At 48.2% G+C, this 23,309-nt stretch overlaps 1 long non-coding RNA gene across 2 annotated transcripts in view; it reads left to right on the forward strand.

Annotated features, from left to right (window-relative positions):
• LOC142023942 (uncharacterized) overlaps positions 1 to 4,660 on the forward strand; it is a 29,080-nt gene extending 24,420 nt beyond the window's left edge. Inside the window, exons 1-3 of one of the 2 annotated variants that reach the window (XR_012648345.1) lie at positions 1,604 to 1,661; positions 3,897 to 4,051; positions 4,397 to 4,660. This is a non-coding gene — a long non-coding RNA (uncharacterized LOC142023942). Of the gene's footprint in view, positions 1 to 1,603; positions 1,662 to 3,896; positions 4,052 to 4,396 lie in introns of those variants that run through there. The other variant, XR_012648344.1, reaches the window with a different exon arrangement.
• The last annotated feature ends 18,649 nt before the right edge of the window (positions 4,661 to 23,309 follow it).

A 23,309-nucleotide genomic window follows, 5' to 3' on the forward strand; every position in this document is an offset into this window, starting at 1 on the left:
TCCTCCTTCTCTGCGTAAAAGAATAAATGCACATAATTCAGACATCAGGAATGGTAAAATACATAAACCTGTAGGAGAGCACTTCAGTCGCCCTGGACACTTACTAACAGATTTAAACGTAGCAGCCCTACACCAAAATATTTCTAAAATAAAATGGAGAGAGAAATTGCTGAGCTGCAATTCACCTGCAAATTTAAGTCCATCAACCAAAGGTTAAACAGAAACTGGGAGTGTTTAGCCCCTTAGAAAAGCAGTCTTTGCCCTGGAAGGGCAAAACACATTAGAATCTGACAATGGGCCATATCCCACTCCCTGACTGAGCTGACTTGTTTTTCTCCTCTCTTGAGGTACATTACTGTTAATGGGCCATTTCCACCCTGACTATATAGACCTTGTCAGCTCTGGCCCGCCCTTTTACTGGGACCCTCCCCCCTTTTAAACACTCCTCTGATTTCCTCCCACCCCCATGCATCTGACAAAGAGGGTTTTTGTCTGTGAAAGCTTATGCTCCAAAATATCTGCTAGTGTATAAGGTTCCACAGGACTTCTTGTTGTTTCCCCTTCATATTATCTTTCTAGGAGATCATACCCATCAGTGCTCAGGGAGTTCAAGTCTGGTCTTCTGAAATCGAGGGTCTGTATTTTACGGTTCACCTTTCTTCCTCTTGTCAGAATATAGGAATCTACCATCTCATGATCTCTGCAGCCCAGGCTACCACCCACTTCTATTTGTCCTACCAGTTGTTCTATGTGTGTGAGCAGCAGATCAAGCTGCCCACGGCCCCTGCTCCGTTCCTTCAGCATATGCAACAGTTATGACCAACGTTCTCCAAAAACTTCATGGATTTTTCTGTGTGCTGCTGTACTAGTCTCCCAGCACATGTCTGGGTGATCACAGTCTCCCATGAGAACCAGGACCTATGATTTGGAAGCTTCGCTTAGTTTTCTGAAGCAATCATCTTTTACCTGCTCTCTCACATAAATTGCAGCTCCTCTTCTTTTCTCCCCTTCCTGCCCTTCCTGAACAGTTAATACCTTTCCATGACAGTGCTCCAGTTATTCCACCAAGTTGCTGTTATTTCAATCAGCTCATACCTCTATGACTTTGCCAGGCTCTCTAATTCCGTCTGTTTGTTTTCCAGGCTTCTTGCATTGTGTACAAACAGCTTGCATCACCATCTCATGATGAACCTAGTTTAAAGCCCTCCTTACTAAGTTCCCAAGCCTAACCACAAAGATGCTCTTCCTTTCTCTGGTAGGTGGATCCCTTCACTTCCCAGCAATCCTTTTTCCTAAAGCAGAATCAATCCCATTGTCGAAGAAACCAAATCCCTCTCTCTGACACCAAGTACACAAACACGCATTTACTTTCATGATTCTACAGTGTCTACCCTGACCTCTTCCTTCCCAGAGTTACATAAGCCACATTGATCTGCTCAAGGTTGTTCGGTGATGTGTGTTGGTTCCTACACGGAGAAGTAGGAAGAGGTAATAATGCGCAGATTTGATGATTTCTGGAAGTCTCTGTGTCACATCCTGGATTCTAGTTCCTGGTAAGCAGCAAACTTCTCGAGATTCCAGGTCCGGACGGCAGACGGAAGAGTCCGCCACTCTTAGGAGGGAGTCCCCGACCACCACCACCAGTCTTCTTTTGGCAACAGGTATTCCCTGTAAAGCAAGTGGTGAGGGAATCACACAGGAGAGATTCACGTGCAGCCCATCTGATCTGCAGAGGGCCCAAAGCTGGCAGCATGTTTTTCTAATGGGAAAACAGATTGGAACATGTCTTGGTGCACACAACAAAATTTATTCCAAGCATGGATAGAAAAAAAAATAGAGGGATCCCTGCTGATGAGTGGCTGTCACCGCATATCCATGAAAGCCCCGTTTATATTGTGGGGAGGGATATTTCAGTGGCTGGTGCATGGGCCTTGTGAACCCAAGGTTGTGAGCTCAGTCCTTGAGGGAGCTGGGGCAAACAGACTTTAAAGCAAATGAAAAAAATCTGTCAAGGATGGTGATAGGTGCTGCTGTGAGTCCAAGGGCCTGAGCTCCATGACCTCGCACGGTCTCTTCCAGTTTTATGAGATGGGTATAGCTCCGTTTATGCTCTGCTGGCCATGGCGTGCTGCTGCCGCAGCAAGGGAAACACTGTGTGCGACCAAGGGTCTGTGCTGCCCCTTAGGAATCAGACTGTGTGCATTACCCAGACTGGCCACCAGGTGTCAGTGCTGCACCGAACGAAGGGGCAGGTGAACGGGGACAGCTAGGTGCAGGGCAGCAGCTGCTCCCAATTTGTCCACCTTAGGTCACCACTCCAAAGGGAGAGGGACCCCCCCACCCCCGGGAGTCGCACCGACAGACGCACTGCTGCAGCGGTGGGAGTGGAAGGGCAGGATCAGAGCGGTACCTTCCATGAGCTCAAGTGGGGTGGCTGCCCTAGGCCTCACGCTTTTGAGGGACCTTCTGCAGCCACCTCAGTATAGGCAGTGAGGAAGGATTACCTGCGGCTGGGCAGGGGCGGCTGGGGCAAGCAGTGGCAGCAGCAGCCTCAGGGAGTGACCAACCCTTGGCTTCCCCTCCCCACTGCTCTGCACACACTGCACAGAGCAAGCGACAGCCTGCTCTCGTTTGCTGTGGCCTGCTGAACCCCACTTCTGTGCGGGTGGCTGAGTGACGCAGGTCTCAGTAGGCTAGAAGGGCGTGGGAGAGGGATACGAGGACTGCGGAGGCTGGGGAACGGAAGCTTTATGACGTGAAGCTGGCCAGTTTGTACTGCTTAGCTCAGTAATATTTGTCACACAGAGTCACTCCTGATTGACATGGCTATACTGAAATAATTTCCAGTGAATCCATGGTGAGTCTTCTCACCTTATTCCAAAGAGCTGTTAAGATGCTTCCAGGGAAACAGTTCACTATGGCTGGGGCTACATTAGCGAGTTTTGTTCATAGACTCCTAGGCCTGGAAGGGACCTCAGGAGGTCATCTAGTCCACCTGCCCCCCGCCCCGCTTCAAGCAGCTTCAACCAGCTTCAACCGCCCCCCACCCCCACCCCCACACTAACTCATCCCAGCCAGGACCTTGTCAAGCCAGGACTTAAACACCTCAAAGAATGAAGACTTCACCACCTCTCCAGGCAACACGTTCCAGTGCTACACACCCTCCTGGTGCAATAGTTTTTCCTACTAGCCAGCCTCTTCAGCTTCAGACCATTGCGCCTTGTTCTGCCGTATGACACCACTGGGAACAGTTTCTCACCCTCCCCTTTAGCGCTCCCTGCCAGGAAGTTGAAAGCTGCTATTAAATCACCCCTCAGTCTTCTCTTCTGTAACCTAAACAAGCCCAAATCCCTCAGCCTGTCCTCATAGGTCTTGTGCTCCAGCCCCTTAATCATTTTTCTTGCCCTCCACTGAACCTGCTCCAGCAAATCCACATCTGTTTATATGGGGGGGGAGCAAAAATGGACACAATAGTCCAGCTGTGTCCTCACCAGTGCCTAATAGAGGGGAACAGCCACTTCTCTAGATCTGCTGGAACTCCTCCTCCTAATGCACCCCAGTGTGCTGCCGTTAGCCTTCTTGGCTACAGGGGCGCCCTGTTTACTCGTATCCAGCCTGTCGTCCACCATACCCCCTAGCTCCCTTTCCATTGCGCTGCTGCCATAGTTCCCTGGATTGTCAGTCTTTCCCTTTTCAAAGATGGGCACTAGGTTTGCCTTTTTTCCAGGCATCTGGGATCTCTCCTGATCTCCAAGATTCTTCAAAGATAACGGCAAAAGGTTCAGCAATGACATCTATCAGTTCCCTCAGTACCCTCGGTTGCATTAAACCCAGACCCTTGGATTTCTGTATATCTAGTTTTTCTATAAAGCTCAGAACTTGTTCCTTCCCCACAGATGGCTGCCCTCCACCTTCCCACACTGCATTGTCTAGGACCGTCATGTGGGAGTAGACTTTGTCCTTGAAGACTGAGGCAAAAAAAGCATGGAGTGCTTCAGCTTTTCCTGTGCCATCGGTGTCCCCACCCCCGACCCCAGCAATGGACGACCAGGTACGTACCCCACAGGGGACACACCCCTGAGCCCCGGTGTGGGGGCACCAGACATGACTGGGAGCATCACGTACCCCTCAGTGGACCCTGACCTGAAACCACCCAGCCACAGCAGAGTCCCAGGATGGCAGCACGGCCATCAGCACCCGTTAGCACCAGCACCCATTGACAGCACTGTGCCCTAAACCCGGGGGTGGGGGGGACCATGCAATGGGGACACCCAACAGGGACATCACACCCACCGATGGGGATAGAGACCCAGCACCCAAAGAGAGCCTGGGGGGGAGGGCCAAAGGCCAGGGCACAGTACTAACAGCCTTCCCCTCTGTCCCTTCCTCTCCGCAGCTGTACCATCCGATGACCCAGGCAGCCAGGCACCCTCCGTCATTCCTGACAGCCTGCTGTAGGTTAGCCACTGTGAGAGCCCGGAGACACCACCAAGGGCAGTGGGATGGGCCCGCCACCGCCAGATCGTGGGGATGGCCCCTGTCGACCCCCAGCTCCTGCTAGCTCTCCAGTAGCAGACGGAGGTGGCCAAGGAGAGGTTCCACTTTGACAGGGAGGAGTCCACCCGGCACTGGGAGACATGGGAGAATTTCATGGGGTTGTTCCAGAACATAGCTGGGTCAATCCGGGAGGCCGTCGCCTGGCTGCCACCCTCTGCTGCCCTCCCATGCCACCCTACCTGCCACTCCACCTAATGCCCTACCTGCTACATTGTCTGCCACCCCCACCTGCCTCGCTGCCTGCCGCCCCACCTGCTGTGCTGCCTACCAGACCCCAGGAGTGGAGCTCACTGGGGCTGAAGACCAGCTGGTGAAGGAATCCTGGCCATACTTGCAGGTCATCCCAGCCCCCAGATGGCCGCGCCAGGGACCATGGATGTGGGGGTGGTGGTCGCGAGCTGTACCTGCTGGTGGGTCATGCCCCTCCACCCCCACCCCAGACTGATGAGCCAATGGCAGAGCTATCCACCGGGCTCCCATTTGTATATAGTTGTCCCCCTTGCATATAGTTGTCCTCCTTTGTATATTGGTTGCGGTTTTAGTTATGCACATAAGACAGTTAACAATTTTCAAAACATCACAGTTCTATTTTTCCAAAGAACCGGAGAAGTGTGCTGGGCGGGCACGGTCCACCAGGGAAGGACAGGGAGGGGCTCACGGCTCTCCCTGATCGCAAGGGGCCCGCAGTGCCTCACAGAGCCTTATCGCTTGTGGTGGGGCTGGAGGCTGGGTGTGGAGGCCACCTGGGGGAAGCCCGTGAAGGCGCCAACTGCCTACCCCTGGGTGAAGGCCTCCCCATTGCTCTCCACAATGTTGTGGAGCATTCAGCACGCGTCCACAACCTGGGGGATGTTCTGGAGGGCAACGTACAGACGGGCAAGGAGGCACCACCAGAGGCCCGTCGGGTGGCTGAAGGTCCTCTCCACCACATGGCAGGCATGGTTCAGTTGGGTGTTCAGCTGCTCCTAGTGGGCGTTGAGGTGTACGAGTGAATGAGCCAGGGCTGGAGGGGGTAGGCTGCATCCGCCACAAGGCAGAGGGGCAAGGTGGTGTCCCCCAGAGGGATCGCCCTCTGGGGGATGTAGGTTCTTGCCTCCAGCTGGTGGCACAGGCCTGAGTTCCTAAAAACATGGACATCATGTGTGCAGCCGGGCCAGCCCACATACACATCCTGGAAGCAGCCCCGGCTGTCCACCATGGCCTGCAGGACCATGGAGTGGTAGCCCGTGCAGTTGATGTATCTTCCTCTGCTGTGGTCCAGGGTGTTGCTGGGGATGTGGGTCCCATCCAGGGCCCCGAAGCAGTTCGGGAACCCCATGGCAGCGAATCTGGCAACAGCTACATCCAGGTCCCCAAGTCGGATGACTCTGTGGAGCAGGATGGCATTGAGCGCACGGACCACCTGTAGGGAGGGAACGCAGGTGCCCATGAGGGTGTGCAGGGTGCCCCAGGCCCTCCCCGCCCCTCAGGCCCCCCTCCCAGGCACCTCCCTGGGTACCCTCCCGCCCAGCGCCCCCATTCCGCCCCACCAGTGGGTGCATGCCCGGGGCTCCTTACCTCCATGACAACAGCCCCGACCATGGCCTTTCCCACTTCAGACTGGTGTCCCACAGAGAAGTAGCTGTCCGGCGTGGCCAGCTTCCAGATGGCTGTTGCGACCCTCTTCTCGATGTGGACTGCGCGGCGCATCCGGGTGTCCTGGTGCCTCAGTGCTAGGGTGAGCCACTGGCAGAGCTCCAGGAAGGTCTGTCAGCGCATGCAGAAGTTCCACAGCCACTGGTTATCATCCCACTCCCTCATGACCAGCTGCTCCCACCACTCAGATCTAGTGGGGGAGCTCCACAGGTGGGGGAGCACCCAGCAGGGGAGGAAGAGGGGAGACCGGTGGTCAGGGGCATCCCCTTCTGCCCCTGGGGAGGGCTCCTCTGGCAGGAATCACTGGGCAGGCTCCCAGGCAGCATCTAGCAGGGTGCTTGCCCCCTGGACGACTACATGGAGGGCCTCCTCCTGCTGCTGCTGCTGCTGCTGCTGGGGATCCATTGCTGCTGTGACTTGGTCTGTGAGAGCACAGATAGTCCTCTGCAGACCTCGTGCTGTGCAGGCCAGGTGTGTCTGGCCCCTTAGCTTGACAGGGAGCACGCACGTGTGTGTGTATGTGTGTGTACATGTACACTCTCCACATTTCCTTCCAGGGTGGCTCCTTTCGATGGTCCCCATCACTGCTTTGCTGTTGAATGTCGACGGCACCAGCCCTGGAGGACATGTGGACGGTATGCATCGAAGTAGCCTATTTTGATGGTCTTACTTTGAAATACGCTACTTTGATGTAGTGTGCTAGTGTAGACGTATCCCGTGTTTCCTTCCGGGGTGGCTCCTTTCAACAGTCCTTGTCGCTACTTCGACATTGAATGTTGAGAGTACCAGCTTGGCATTTAGGTTATTGGCAAGTCTCCTCCACTTCACTCTGTCTCAGGACAAAACTTCTAGGTGACCCCAGTAGTACCCCGGTTGGTGTTCTTCAGTCTCAGCAGACCTTCTCCAGAGCTCTTCCTCTTCTGCGTTTTCCTTGTGGGTTCCACGTGAGAACTTGACCGATTATGCTGAATGATGGTTTCTGAGAGCCTAGCCCTCCCCAATTTCTTCTCTTAATTTGAAAGTCAGTTGGTTCATGTCCTGTTCTGTTCCAAAGCTCCTCATTTCTGACCAAGTCTTGCCATTTGAAGTGAGGACTGTAATTCAGGCATCTGTTTATGAGTGTCTGTGATTTGAAGACTTTTTAGCATGCTAGGTCTCACATCCATACAAGAGTACACTCTTCACATCTGTGTTGAAGATCCACAGTTTCGTACTCACAGATAATACTTGTGAATTCCATATAGGATGGAGAGTCTTGAATGCAGCGGTTGCTTTCCATCTCCTGCCATTGCTGTCCTATGTTCCTCCATTTCTGACCATAATACTCCCCAGGCAGCTGAACTTCTCCACTTCCTCCAGGTCACCCCCTCTCAGTGTGATGGTGTTGTTGTTGGACTGGTTGATCCTCATTGTCTTGTCATGTGTCTACTCTGTACAGTCATTGAGGCATTTTTGTATAGTGTTGTGACCTTTCATTCCAAGCTTTTCTGAAATACTGTAATTTTTTGGAATAAGAAATATAGTCAGCCCCCATTTGGGGTGCGCTTACAGTTCACTCGCTTGTGAATGTAGCACACATGGCCAACAGTTGTTGGTCCAGTTATCTGGGAAAGCGATCAATCCAACTCATCTACATCTACCCCTTTTCCACAACCAATGCTGTGACCCCCATGGAGATATGGTATCGTCCTTGACTACGGTGAAGGTGTCCAGGGTTAAAAATCACGTTATAGACAACAGTTTGTGCACATCTGATGAGTTCCAATAAGAACGAAACAGGTCACGTGCTAATGTGGTTTCATTGGAACCTTATCCTAACTGGGGATTAAGGTCAGAGGGTAAAGGCTACCGTCGGGAATTCAGGCTCTGGGGTGGAGCCAGGAATGAGTGGGTGGGGTGCAGGAGGGGGCTTCAGGCTGGGGCAAGGGATTGGATAGCTGGAGGAAGACAGGATGAGGGCTCCAGGAAGTAATTTGGCTTCAGGAGGAAACTCTAGGCTTGGATCTTAGAGGAGGTTGGTGGTGCAGGATCCCAGAGATGCTTTCTGTGGTTCTTCAGAAGAGGCCACCAGGTCCTGCACTTTTAGGTGCATGGGTAACCAGGGATGCGATGGACAATGTCCTTGCACCGACAGGCACCATACCTGCAGTGCCTACTGGTCACAGTTACCAAGTAATGGGAGCCAGCACTCAGTAGGAGCTGCACAGACCTGGCAGCTGCTCCCAAGAGCCCCATGGAACTAGGGCAGGTAGGGAGCCTGCCTTTGCCCTGGGAGGGGAAGGAGTTTGTCAGTGGGCCCTTCACAAACCACAACCCTGACTCCTGCACCCCTCAAAGTCCCCAGCCCCTTCTCTGACTCCTGCAACCCCATATCCCCTGCAATCCTCTACCCCAAGCTGTGTTCCCTGTAATGAGAAACCTAAATCATTATGCAATTACCTAGAGGTCATAACACTTGATTCAGTGTCAGATGTGAGGAGTGTCTACCCAGGAACATTCAGGAAATTAATCTGCATTAACCCAATCTGTGAATTTAAAGTGAGTTAGTTAAACCAAACTAAATCCTAGCATGGTCAGTGCCATTTAGAATTAAAGTGGCCCTTGCTTCCTTTACTTTGAGTGAATTAAAATAAACCAAATTAAGGTCACTAATTCTTTGTGAAAGTATGGTGAACCTTTGGAATGCATGAATTTGAGGTGCATTAATCTTGCATTAATGTGACGTATGTGTATCTCAAAATCTCACCCCCCCCCCCCGTGGCCCTGGCTCAACCCACCCCGCTCCACGCAGCCTCAGTTCAACGCCTACCCCCAGCCCCACTCACCACCTGTGCGTGGCTCTGGCTCACTCCTCACCCCCCCACATGTCCGGCTCCGGCTCTGGCTCCAGTTCACCACCCCTCATGCATGGCTCCAGCTCACCCACCCCAACTCCAGTTCAAACCTCCCCCCACCCCGCCCCATGGCCCAGCTCACCACCCGACCATGGCTGTAGCTCAACCCTCTCCCCCTCTGGTTCAACCCCCTCCCCCCCCAGGTCCAGCTGAACCCCTGTGCATGACTCTGGCTCAACTCTTCTCCCCCTCCCCCACCCCGGCAGCCTTAACCCACCCCAGGTTTAACACCCCTCCCATGGCCCCAGCCCACAGACAGGCTTAACTCTCTCCAACTGCCCCCAACCCAAGAACTCACCTTTCAAAAAGAGCTCCAGGTACTCCTGCTTCTGTCGTGGCTGCAGAAGGTGCATTCTGCTGGGGAAAAAGCAGCCCCACGACTTATGCAAAATTCCAGTTACGTGAGGGTGCGTTGAAACACAACCCTCACGTAAACTGAGGCACTACTTTATCTACCCAGAAGTTAAATTCAGTTTAACTAATTCACTTTAAGTTCACACTTGATAATTTAGATAAAGTTTCATAAATGTCTGAGAAACCTTAGTGGAGATATAATAAAATAGGGGAAAAAAAGTAAAATGTAGCAAAATATTATTCAAAGAAGTATACCAGAAATTATGTTCATTTGTGGTATATGTTCATGCCAAAATATTATTACAGTGTCTAAAAATTATAGATGATAATTTTTGAATACAAAAGGTATTGCACACAGTATGAAATAACTCTATTTTAGACTTCATTATTACATATAAAGATAAATTGATCACTGGCCTAGAAATTGGTGGTTGCCTAGGGACCATGATCATGACCTCATTACATTCATTATGGCCTAATAGAAGACAGTCCCAACCAGTAAAATATATGCTTGGTGGCTTAAAAGGGCTAATTGCAAAAACCTGAAAACATTATAAGCAAAATTGACTGGGAGGAAAAATATGGAGGCAAATGTGAATGGGAGCTGCTCATAAAGAGTTTACTAGAGGGCTATTAAGCCACAATTTCACTGTTGTCACAAACTGGTGAAGGCACTTATGAAGGGAAGTAATGGCTATTTTACTTACTAGAAATAAAAAAAAATGAAAAAGATAAATTAGATAACAATCACAAATTAGAAGTTATGAAGTGCAGAAGATTGATAAGGGAGGCCTAAGACATCAAGGCCTTGTCTACACTTAGTAAAAATTTCGAAATGGCCATCCTAATGGCCAAATGGAAGAATACTATTGAGGTGCTGAAATGCATATCCAGCACCTCATTAGTAAGCCGGCAGTCGTGGCACTTTGAAAATGTTCGCTCCCGTGTGGCTCATCTACACCGGGGTCCTCATAGGAATAAGGGGATTTCAATGTTTTCGGGATCCTTTCCAAGAGGACCCCAATGTAGACTAGCTGTTCAAGAGCGAACCATGGCCCTTTCAAAGTGTCGCGGCCACCGGCATGCAAATGAGGTGCTGCCTATGCATTTCAGCACCTCATTAGTATTCTTCTATTTGGCCATTAGAATGGATGAGTTTGAATTTTTTTTACTGTGTGTGGATTTAGGCCGTTTAAAAAAACATGACCATGGGCTTATGTATATCAGGAACAAAAGAAATCCTAGCAATTCACTCACTAGTAGATGGAATTGGTCATAGGGTCAATAATGAGGTAGAAAAGGCAGAAGAATTCAGTAATTATTTATCTTCTGTATGTAGAAAGAAATGAAATGTTGAATTCATGCCACATGACAATGATGAACATATTTCTAGCCCATTAGTTGCGCAGAAAGATTCTTAAATAACATGTACTAGGGGTAAAATAAAATAATTTAGCCAGCAAGGTTGGATGACTTCCACATACTGTCCTAAAATGTTGGCTATATGGGTCTCTGAATTTAAGCTGAAAAAGTGTGAATGTTGTTTCAATGTTCTGTAACCCATATATTGATGGCAGGTGACTGCCAAAAGGGCTGGGTTCAGTTCCTTACATTCAGAAAGAAAAAGAAAATAATCCTGGTAATCCTTTGTAAATCTGTACAAAATAATAGACAAGCTGTCGTCATATTCAAGCAAAAAAAGGAAAATACACATTCTGTATTTAAATGATGGGGCTCAGCTCGGAGTGTGGCATGCAGGAGTCAGAGCACAGGCTAGTGGGTTGGGCCATGGCTCGCTGTCACCTTGTCCATGGAGCAGGGGGCGGTGGCTCAGGCCATAGCTCCCACCCCCACCAGGAGTTCTTGGGAAAGAGGGTGGGTTGGGCTGCAACTCCTGCCCTCTTCCTGGGGGGGGGAGCAATTCAGGCTGTGGTGCCCACCCACCACCACCACCCCCCGTCCTGGGGGGGCAGTTTTGGTTGTGGCTTCTGCCACCCTTTCTGTTCTGCGGGGTGGGGGGGGTGGGGGGTTGGAGGGAGTGTCAGGCTGCAGCTCCCTGCCCCCATCACCTGTTTTTGGAGATGGGGCTGATTTGTGCGGTGGCTCCCAGCCCTCCTCCCACTCCGGCCCCAGAAGAGGGCCAGTTTGGGTTGCAGCTTCTGGTTCCCTGCTTGTATTGTGGGGAAAGCTGGACTGGGCCATGGCTCCCAGCCCCTCCAACTGATATTGGGTAGGGAGTGGGTCAGCCCGCAGCTCCTGGCCCCCTGCCTGTACTTGGGGAAGGTGCCAGTTTTCCACCTGCCTGTCTCCAGGGAGGGGGGTGAGTCAGGTCAAAGGGTCCCTGCCCCCCTCCTGTTCTTGGGGAGGGAGCTTGTTTGGGCTGTGGCTCCTAGTACCCCTCTTGCCATAGAGGAGTGGGGCTGGGGATGACCATGTTCTCTGCCCCACTGAGAGGTGCGGGGGTGGAGGTGGCTAGGACTGGGATGCTTTCCCCAGCCCCAGGCTGAGCTTGGGTTTGGAGGAGGGGGCAGCTCGGGGGTTCCTGGCATCAGCGTCTTTGGGGGTCGGGGCTGATTGTGGGAGGGTCATTGAGGGCATGGGGGCAGCAGGGCTTCCCCTGTGCAGCTCAGTGGTTGAGCACCAGAGCAGGGGGACTTGGGCAGAGGGGCCTGCAGGGTGGAGATACCGGGTCCACATGGCCATTGTTTACCTGCTGTAGCAGCTCCCTTACCATCTAGCTGCTTTGCATCCCCCACCCGCCATCTCGTTTTTGCTTGCCACGCTGTGCCATAAAATGAATGTCAGGAAGCGGGGATGGAGAGGGATGTGCTCTGTGTCTCCTTTTTAAATTTCAGTTTTCCATTCTGCAATTTTCAAAGCTTATCCAAGTTTAGCAAGCTTAGTCAAAGGACAAAGGAAAGCTGCTGTGGGACTACTGGGCAGAGCAGAAGGGACATCTTTATTCGGTAGTTTAACTCAGCTGACATCATCTCAGGAGAGAGGCAGCGACTAGTTGTTGTCTCTGTCCTGCATAGTGAGCTGGCTCTTAGCTCCACAAGAAGGCCTCCCTGTCCAGCTATGGGTCAGACCCCCAAATAAGAAGGGAGTGGCTTCCTGCATCTCCATAGGAGGCTTTGCTCCTAGACTTTAATTTCTCAGCACGAGCCCTCCCTGTGCAGCTAACACTTCAGTTCTGCTTAGATCATTGTAGTAAAGCTCAAGAGGGGCCAAGGTCATGTGCTGGTTTCCTGAACTGGGGAAACTTCTGCCACAATAGAAAATCTGAGTGTTGCCTTTGTGGGATTGTTTTTCCCTGCAGGGAGTAAGCCTGTTCTTCCCACTGGGGAAGAGCCATCATTTCTGGACAAGGTGTTTAGGTTTGGCTTGGCTTGGGAAGCAGGTCACTTCTAGTTTGCTTGATGAACTATGTATACTATAGGGAATGGAATTTCATCTGAAACAGTTAAAATACTAATTATCTTTGACCAGGTCTAAAATCATAAAAATGTCCCCCAGAGGGCTTGAAAAAATGTAAAAAATCTCCATTAAAAACTGTTCACATTGGAATGATTTACAGAGAGTTAAAAAAATGAGATTCAAGAATAGATTTGTTCTAAATATCTCCATGCTGATTTCAATGCCTCCAAATACGAGATACAGGTACTTGTGGAGTCGTAAATAGGTCAGTTATTTTTGTCACTCATTATTACTTGTTAAAAATGTGTGTGGTGAATGTACTAACATACTGCAGTGGCTGAATTTGGGAACCTAGTGTTTCCTTAGCACGTTTTTTGGGCATGTCTAAATGACATGATTTCCTCCTTGTAATGGAAAAGGTGACTAAAAATAAAGTCCAGCATCTCTGGCCATTGCACAAGAAATCTCATTCTCATCTTGTGAAACTGCTTCTGTAAATATCTGCCTTGCTTTGTTGCAGTTTGGCTCTGAACAGGGCTGGATATAGGGTTGCTGCGCTTGGTGAGCAAAAATCTCTCATCCTAGTCCCATTGTCTCCTCAGTGGATGTTATTCTTTAAGCACACACAATGTGTACTGATCCGACTACAACACAAAACATCCAACAGTCCCTGCTGCAATTTACAAACACTCATTAAGGGGGAAAGCCCACTAACATCAGTGGGCGCCTTGTGTTCATCTCAGAGAATCTGCCTAGGTCAATGACTAATGAACTAGGATACTGTGGCCACTAGTCTGAGTAGTAAACATAAATTGAGGGTGAAAGTATCCCTTATTCTGGCCCTTAGCACAGATCTGGATTTAATCCACGCTGGCAGGTTGAAACACTAAAAATTCTTGAAAAATTTTGGGATCAAGCTGTGAGAAATTGTCTCCTTTTCTGTGCACATGCAGTGAGGAAGGAAAGTGAATGGTGGTGGTGGGGGGGGTCATATATCATCTGAATCTTTTTCTTGAGTCAATTCCCAACATGCCAAGGAAGACTTCTGAGGATATTCTCTGTAGCCAAAATGTAGTATTTTTGTATTGATCTAAGAATGTATGTATGATGCATAGTAGTCGTAGTAGGCATCCTTCAGTCTACGTAGACTATGGATTGCACCCTTTGTAGTTCCATTTGGAATCATCATTTGCAGCATCGACTGTGACTGTGAAGGCCCACATGAGAGTGACAGTCCTTGCTGCATCTGTTGTATGTGTAATGGGTGTCTGGGTGAATAATATCAAGCTAACTCCTTTAAATTCGATTTTATCTAATAGTGTAGACACAACATTTGATGTAAAGCCTCTTCGATAATAGACATGAGTGACAATAAATGTGTGCAGAACAGAGAAATTTGAGAATAAAATGAGCATCATTCTTTGCAATGAGGAGCATTCAAGAGGTCCACAAACCATTAATGTTGCACCAGAAGCCACTGTGTGGGACTAGATTAATTAGAGGCCAAGCTTCTGCTCATAACTTGTTCAAAGGTGGGTAGGGAGAGCAGTTGACAGTCTTGTTCCACAGTGGCCCATTTGGATTGAACAGTCCTTCCTGGTGGGCAGAAGATAACACCTTCTTTTGTATTAGGTGAATGGGTATTTTTTTTCCTTATGATGATTTATACAGTTCCAGAATTTACCTTTTGTAGTTACAAAGCAAACACTTAGTAGTACTTTACAATATAGGATGCTGATATTATACGTAGAATTAACCCATGGAGCATCCTACAAACATTTCATAAAATCTAAAGACTTACCACATTTAGTTAGCACTGATATCTGTTCTACCCATTCTAACTCACAGGTGAGCCAGACTGGTTCCAGTTACGCATTTGTCAGTGTTCACTGGGGCTCAGTGCATTGAAAAGAACTGGCACTGCGTCTGCCAGCATCACATCCACCTCTAGCTGTGGCCATATCTGAGGCTTCTGAGGAAGAAGATCATCTACTCTTCAGCCTTCAAATATGGAAGGTCTTGTGGTAACATGTTGCCCTGGCCTAGTGCCCTGGGAGGAAGAGGTTTCAGGAGGCTTTCCTTCCTGAGCATATAGGAAGGCTATCTATGTTGCTCTCAAGCACATGGTAACAGAGAGGGCTGGCTAATACATAAATTATTGTAGCATTTCTTTAGGAGACTGCTAATCTGCAGACAAGAAAGTCCCCTCATCTATTGCATATGCCTATTACATTCAGGAGGACACGTTGCTCCTCCTGAGCAGGTAAACACTTGGATTCCCCGTAACATGGTGCACATACCTGGCCATACAAGATGCCAATATCATATTGACTAGGAAGCAGTACCTCTGTAGAAGCTGTCAGTATTGTCCAGGATGGTACTCAGCCCTCTAAGCTCCTGAGAGCAGCTAGATGCCTGGTATTGTTCTCTCTTCTCTTCCCCTCCGTGACCTCTGAAAGTGCCCTGACTCCATTTCATGATATGGACAGAGCGCTTGCTCTGCAGCATAGCTTTGGTGAGAAAGTGCAGCAACTGTAAAAGGACTGTGCAAACTCGCTGGACATTCCACATTTTACTGTGGTAAGAAAGTGTCCCCCAGTGCCACTTGTTAAAATAAATGTTTGCTGGCAGAAATGTCTCAGGACAGGGGGTTCCACTTCAGGCTTCTGGGCAGTGTTGAACAGCATGTATGATAGAGCAGCTGTGGAATCCAAAAACCAGTTATTATAATAGACCACTCAAAAGTCTGAGCTTCACAACTTGTCATACCTGCCAAACTACTGTGCTTAAACCAAACCTTAACATGCTATTCTGATGAGCTGCTTTTTTGAAACAAAATTGAAGTGGAAGAAACCAAAGCAGACAGTGCAAAATACTCCCTGATCCCTGCAGTGCACATCAGGCTTGTTCAGAAGTATTGAAGAGGAACATTGAGCTGGAAAATGAAAGGCTGCATGCTGCTGACATGCTGAGAGTAAGCACGTAAAGACCAATCTAACCAAAAAACAAATTAATTGAAGAATCCACCTGAGCACATGTAACCAGGCTGATCATCAGATGCTTGGCGTGTGATGAAGCATGTTTAATGGAACTCTGCAGCCAATGGAACAAGAGCCCGAGGTATCTGGTACAGTTTATGTTGAGACTTTCGAGAGGCATCAGAGGTTGAGCACAGAGCTGGTCATTCAGCGGACACTTCATCTCCTGGTTTTGTTCTTTCCTAACATCTTGTAGCTTCAGAGAGATAGCCGTGTTATTCTGTATCTTCACTAAACAAAAGCAAAAAACAACCAGTCTTGTAGCACCTTAAACACTAACAATATCATTTTGTGGGAAAGATGCACTTCTTCAGATCTGGAGAATAAGTCATAACTGACATAAAAAGAACTGCTGTTCTCCAGATCTGAAGAAGTGGGTCTTTCCCACAAAAGTTCATTATCAAGTAAATAATATTGTAAGTCTTTAAGGTGCTACAGGACTGCTTTTTTATCTTGCAGTTTGTTTGATTAATTAAAAGAACAAACACTGACATCAGATATGCAAAGGTGAGGGGTTGGGTCTTCATCTTCCTGGCCTTAGTCTCCATGCATCATTTGGTTTATCCTTGGAAGCTTATGTAAAAAAAGGTTCAGGGGCCAAGAAATATCGGCAGGGTAGGAAAAACATAGGTATGTTCTAATCCTAAAACAAGTCCCAGTGTCTTAGTTTTGAAAAGGTCCAGTGCTGAATTTTGGCTTGAAGAGAAGGGTCTTTCAATATTCGTCTACATATGCAGAGAAGTTTTTATAAGTTCTCTCACTAGATTTGTAAAAGAGGGTCAGAACAGTGCATGAATCCATATTGATGTTGACTTCTGCTTGATAATAAGTCAAAACAGTATCACAGTATTATGGAATAATAGAATCCTAGGGCTGGAAGGGACCTTAGTAGGTTATCAAGTCCAGCCCCGTGCCTAAAGCAGGATCAGCTCCAGCCAGAACATTGTCAAGCCAGGACTTAAAAACCTCTAGGTATGGAGATTCCACCACCTCTCTAAATAACACATTCTAGTGCTTCACCACCCTCCTGGTGAAATAGTTTTCTCTAATATCCAACCTACACCTCTCCCTCTGTAATTCAGACCATTGCTCCTTGTTCTGCCATCAATCACTACTGAGAATACCCTCTTTCCATCCTCTTTAGAGCCGCCCTTCAGGGAGATGAAGGCTGATATCAAAGTAACCCTCATTCTTCCCTTCTGCAAACTATATAACCCCAAATCCCTCTGCATCACCTCATAGGTCATCTGCTCCAGACCCTTAATCATTTTTGTTGCCCTCCACTGAAACTGGTACAGTTCATCCACATCATTTCTGTGCTGGGGGGGTGGGTCTTAAAATTGGATGCAATGCTCCAGAAGTGGCCTGACCAGTGCTGAATAGAGGGGAATAAATAACTTCTCTAGAGAGGCTAGAAATGCTCCTAATGCACCGAATATGCCTTTAGCCTTTTTGGCAACAAGGGCACACTGTTGACTCATATAGTAGTAGGCATCCTTCAGTCTGCATAGACTATGGATCGCGCCCTTAAAAGTTTCAATTGGAGACTTCATATCAAGCCACTCACATCAAGCCACTGTAATACCCAGGTCTTTTTCTGCTGCACTTCTACTTAGCCAGTTGGGTCCCAACACACAAAGCTTCTTGGGATTCTTCTATCAAGTGCAGGACTCTGCGCATGTCTTTCTTGAAGCTCATCAAATTTCTTTTGGCTGAATCCTCCAGTTTCTCTAGGTCACACTGGACCTTGCCCTACTGTACAACGTATCTGCTGTCCCCCCTCTTAGTGTCATCTGCAAATCTGCTGAGGGTACACTCCATTCAGGCCATTGATATAGATGTTGCACAATGCTGGCCCTATAACTGATCCAGCAGTCTCGCCACATGAAACTGACCACCAACCAGAGACTGAGCTGTTGATAATTACCCATTGGTTTTGACCCACTAACTAGCATTCTAGCCACCTTACATTTATCAAAGCTATGCTTCCTTAACATAGGGGCAAGAATGTTGTGGGAGACTGTATTAAAAATCTTTGCTAAAGTCAAGATATATCATGTGCGCTGACTTTCCCATGTTCACAGAGCCAGTTTCGGCCTCACACAAACTAATCAGATTGGTCACGGCATGACTTGCCCTTGGTGAATTCTTGTTACCTACTCTTGATCACTTTGCCTTCTTCCAAGTGCTCCAAAATAAATTCCTTGACGACCTCTTCCATGATTTCTCCAGGGACTGAGGTAATGCTGACTGTCCATTGTTCCCTGGATTGTCTTTCTTTCCTTTGTTAAAGCTAGGCACTATATTTGTGTTTTTTCCATTCTTCTGGGCTCTCTCCCTGATCTCCAGAAGTTTTCAAAGATAATGGTAAAAGGCTCTGCAATAAAATTCGCCAATTCCCTCAGTACCATTGGATGCATTAAATCCAGAGCCATGGATTTAATTTCTAAATAGGTCTGAATTTGTTCTTTCCCCCTCCGAGGTGTGCCCTCTCCTTCCCATACTGCATTCCCTAGTGCCGTAATTTAGGAGCTGACCTTGTCTGTGATGACGAATGCAAAAAAAGTATTGAGTATTTCAGCCTTTTCCACCATCCCTCCCTCATCCAGTAATGTCCCTACACCCTCCCTGATCACCCTCTTATTGTTAACATGTCTGTGGACACCTTTCTTGTTTGTCTTCTCATTGCCCTAGCAGCAGTTCCAGTTGTGCTTTCACTTGCTGATTACCTTCTGGCATTCTCCAGCCAAGTGTTTATACTCTTCTTTAATTATCTGTCCCAGTTTCCACTTCCTATTTGCATCCTTTTTGAGTTTAAGCTCATCATGGAGTTCCCTGTTAAGCCAAGCTGGTTGCCTACCATATTTGCTTTTTCTACTGCTGCTCAGGATGGTGTGTTCCTGTGCCTTCAATAAGACACCTTTAAAATACTGTCAGTGCTCCTAAACTCCTTTTCCCTTCATATTATCTTCCCAGGGGATCCTGCTTAACAGTTCTCTCAGGGAGTTGAAGTCTAGTAGTAGTAGTAGTAGGCATCCTTCAGTCTGCATAGACTATGGATCGCGCCCTTTAAAGTTTCAATTGAGGACTTCATTTACAGTGTCTATTGTGACTATAAAGACCCACACGAGAGTGACAGTCCTTGCTGCATCTCTTGCAGATGTGGTGGGTGTCTGGCAAGTCCTTATTGTGCTTTCTGTGCGCTCGCTTCTCCTCTGCTAGCTGTCTGATCTTCAACTCGCCCTTCTGAAGGCCCTTGTGTAACCCCTGCCTCCATCTGCTGCGGTTGTCTGCTAGTTCTTCCCAACCATCCAGCTCGATGTCTACCTCTCTGAGGTCTCTCTTGCAGTCATCTTTGTAACGCAGCTGGGGGCGTCCGGGAGGTCTTCTGCCAGAGGCTAGCTCACCATACAGAATGTCTTTTGGAATCCTTCCATCATTCATCCTGTGGACGTGGCCAAGCCAGCGGAGTCGACGCTGCCTGAGGAGGGTGTGCGTGGTTGGGATTCCAGCTTGCTCGAGGACGGCGGTGTTGGTCACTCTGTCCTTCCATGATATTCCAAGAATGCACCTGAGGCAGCGCAAGTGGAAGACGTTCAGCCTCTTTTCCTGGCGGGCATACAGGGTCCAAGTCTTGCTGCCATAAAGGAGGGTGCTGAGGATGCAGGCTCTGTAGACTTGCATTTTGGTGTGAGTGTACAGCTTGTTGTTATTCCACACTCTCTTGCTGAGTCTGGACAGAGTTGTGGCTGCTTTTCCGATCCTCCTATTTAGCTCAGTGTCCAACAACAGGGTGTCAGTGATGGTGGACCCGAGGTAAACGAACTCGTGGATGACCTCTAATGTATAGTTGTCAATGCTGATTGATGGGGATTCAGCAACATCCTGACCGCGTACGTTTGTCTTCTTTAGGCTGATGGTAAGCCCAAAGTCCTTGCACGCTTTGGAGAACTGATCCAGCAGTTTTTGAAGTTGGTCTTCTGTGTGAGACACTTCAGCAGCATCGTCTGCGAACAGCATGTCTCTGATGAGGACTTCTCGCACCTTAGACTTAGCTTTCAGCCTTGCAAGGTTAAACAGTTTCCCATCAGATCTTGTGTGCAGCAAGATGCCCTCTGTTGAAGATCCAAAGGCATGCTTCAGGAGGAGTGCGCAGAAGATCCCGAACAATGTCAGAGCAAGCACGCATCCTTGTTTGACGCCGCTCCTGATTCTGAAAGCATCCGATAATGCGTCGTCATATTGGATGGTTCCTCTCATGTCTTCGTGGAACGACTGGATCATCTTGAGTAACCGTGGAGGACAGCCTATCTTGTGGAGCAGTTTGAACAGACCATCCCTGCTGACCAAGTCAAAAGCCTTGGTCAAGTCGATGAAGGCTATGTAGAGTGGCTTTCTCTGCTCCCTGCACTTCTCCTGCAGCTGCCTTAGAGAGAAGACCATGTCAACGGTAAACCTCTATGCGCAGAATCCGCACTGCGATTCGGGATACACCCTCTCAGCAATCTTCTGGAGTCTGCCAAGGATGACGTGAGCGAACAGTTTACCAGTGACGCTTAGGAGGGAGATTCCACGGTAGTTGTTGCAGTCGCTTCTGTCTCGTTTGTTCTTATACAAGGTTACAATGTTAGCGTCACACATATCCTGTGGAACCTCACCCTCTTTCCAGCACAGGCACAGTAGCTCATGTAGGGGTTCCAGGAGTGTGTCCGTGGCACATTTGATTAAATGTGATTTGAAGTCTACTCTTCTGAAATCAAGGGTCTGTAGTTTATTGCTCACCTTTCTTCCTTTTTCAGAATCCTAAAATCCTTCAGCACTTGTATTAGGATGTTATCCCCACCAAAAACTTCCTGCATTGTGTATGTGCTGTATTGGTCTCCCAACAAATATCCAGACGATTAAAGTCTCCCATGACAGCCAGGGCCTGTGATTTGGAAGCTTCTTTTAGTTGTCTGAAGCAATCCTTATCTACCTCATACACCTGATCATGTGGTCTCTAGCAGATAGCAACCACAACATCACCTCTGTTGCTTCCACTTCTAAGGTTAAGCCAGAGACTCTCAGCTGTCTTTCGCTCTCTTCATATACTGGAACTTTGAGCTTGTGTTACCATCCTCCAATGAACCTAGCTTAAAGGCCTCCTCACTAGATTTGCAAGCCTGCCTGCAAAAGATGCTCTTCCCTTTCTTTCTTAGGTGGATCCTGGCTCATCTTAGCAATCTCATAGTCAAAGAAACCAAAGCCCTATATCGGACTTCCATGATTCAGCAATACCTACGTAGGTTGTCTGTGCCTGCCTTCAGACTCCCATGGTCAAAGAAACCAAAGCCCTCTCTCTGACAACACCTGCACAACCATGCATTCACTTCCATGATTCTATGATCTCTACCTGGGCACCATCTTCCAATAGGGAGGATGGACGAGAACACCACTGGTGCTCCATAGTCCTTGATATTCCTTGCCAGAGTTGTATAATCCATGGTGAGCTGCTGAAGGTCATTCTTTGCTGAATTATTGTATCCTACATGGAAAAGTAGGAAGGGGTAATAATCTGCAGCTTTGATAATTTTTGGAAGTCTTGTTCTGTTGCATCCTGGATTGCTCCTGGTAAGCAGCAAACTTCCTGAGATTCCAGTTCTGGAGGGTAGCTGGATGACTGCATCCCTCTTAGGAAGGAATCCCTGACCACAATCACCCATCTTTTTCTTTTAGGGGTGGCAGTCATAGAACCACCATCCCTTGGGCTATATTCTTCTGATCCCTGAGAGGTCCTTGCCACAGCAATCTCCACTTTATCACCCATGCAGAAACCCTGAAAGTGGTTGCTTATCTCGACCGGAATTGGAGATACCTGAAATGACTTTCTTCATTACATGCTTCCAATTTTTGTCCTTGTTTTGTACTGCCATGACTGGTTGCTCAGCCTGCTGTGCCTTCTGTCGAGGAAGTGTTCACATTTTCCTTGAGAGTGAAGTCTGAAAAGACATTGAGCTACTAACATTTTGTGGAAAATGTATTCTCTTTGGAGCAGCTTGTATGAGAAATGATCAGTCATAGCTTCTGTACCAACACCATTATACTCAAACATCACCTTATCTGGCACACCTTATGTCTTCACACAGCCCTTGTGTATATAGTTCTAGTAAGTTTGAATATCTAACCATTTTTACACACACACATGCCTACACATGCACACGTGCGCGCACACAGGGCTTGTATACACCTAAATGGAGAGTGACACTCCAGAGTCAGTTTAGTGGGTCTAGTAGGAAAGTGCTGAACTGACTGCTTTTCACTCTCCTGTCAACCTTTATACTCCACATGGTCGTGAGGAGTTTCTCCCGTCAATGTCCTGCTGTGGGGACAGTTCAGAACTTTGGCTTAACGTACATCAACTTCACCTACACTATTTACGTAGCTGGAGTTGTGTATCTTATGTCAACTTTCTTCCTAAGTGTAGATTTGCCCATAGGTACATGCACTTTCTGGGTGCACAACTTGAGACACACTGGCATCCAGTAAAAGATGTTCCCCCTCACCGCCATATTATCTTGGTAGATTCAATTTGTAGAGACTGCAGTAAAGGGCAACAAAAATTATTATGGTCTGGGGCACATGACTTATAAGGAGAGGCTGAGGGAATTGGGCTTATTTAGTCTTCATAAGACAAGAATGGGGGGGTGGGGGATTTGATAGCAGTCTTTAACTACCTGAATGAAGATCCAATGAAGATCCAGCCAGGCTGTTCTCTGTGGTGACAGATGACCGAACAAGAAGTAGTAGTCTCCATATATGTTAGTTTTAGGTGGGTGATGTCTTCTTGGGCAACCTACAGAAGAATGGGAATTTGCATCTTTTTTTTTTCTCACATTTCATGCACCTTAACTTTTGTCTGCAGCATCCAACAGACGCTCCTTTCTGCACCACTCAGTGCAATTTGAAGGCTCAGTGGTGCTCCCCCACCCATGTCCCTTTCCTCCAGCATTTGTTTTCAAGCATTTCTTTTCATTTTTTTCAGGGCTCCCCAGTGCCACGCTGCTGGGCGCTTCCCATCCATGTCCCTTTCCAGGCAGAATTGGTTTTTATTTTTCAGAAATTCCCCATGCCCCATGGTTACAGGGTTCTGCTGGGCTTGTCTCCTCCCATGTCCCTTCATAGCCAACCTTTATTTGGATTATTTATTTTTTATTTTACATTACTTTTATTGTCCATCAAACCCTGCCCCCTCCAGCCATCCATGCAGCTATAATTGAACCCTTCCCCATCATGCCCTACATGCAGCTTGATCTTTGGGGAAGATTGCTCCAGGAATGGCCAAAAATATTTTTCTCTGCCACAGGACAGTCCCAGGACAACTGGCCAGGACAATTGGCAGCTTTCCCTCTTTGCAGCCCTCCCCTACCCCGCCCCC

This window comes from Carettochelys insculpta, chromosome 21 (genome assembly GCF_033958435.1).
Source record: "Carettochelys insculpta isolate YL-2023 chromosome 21, ASM3395843v1, whole genome shotgun sequence".
NCBI classification, from domain to species: domain Eukaryota; kingdom Metazoa; phylum Chordata; order Testudines; family Carettochelyidae; genus Carettochelys; species Carettochelys insculpta.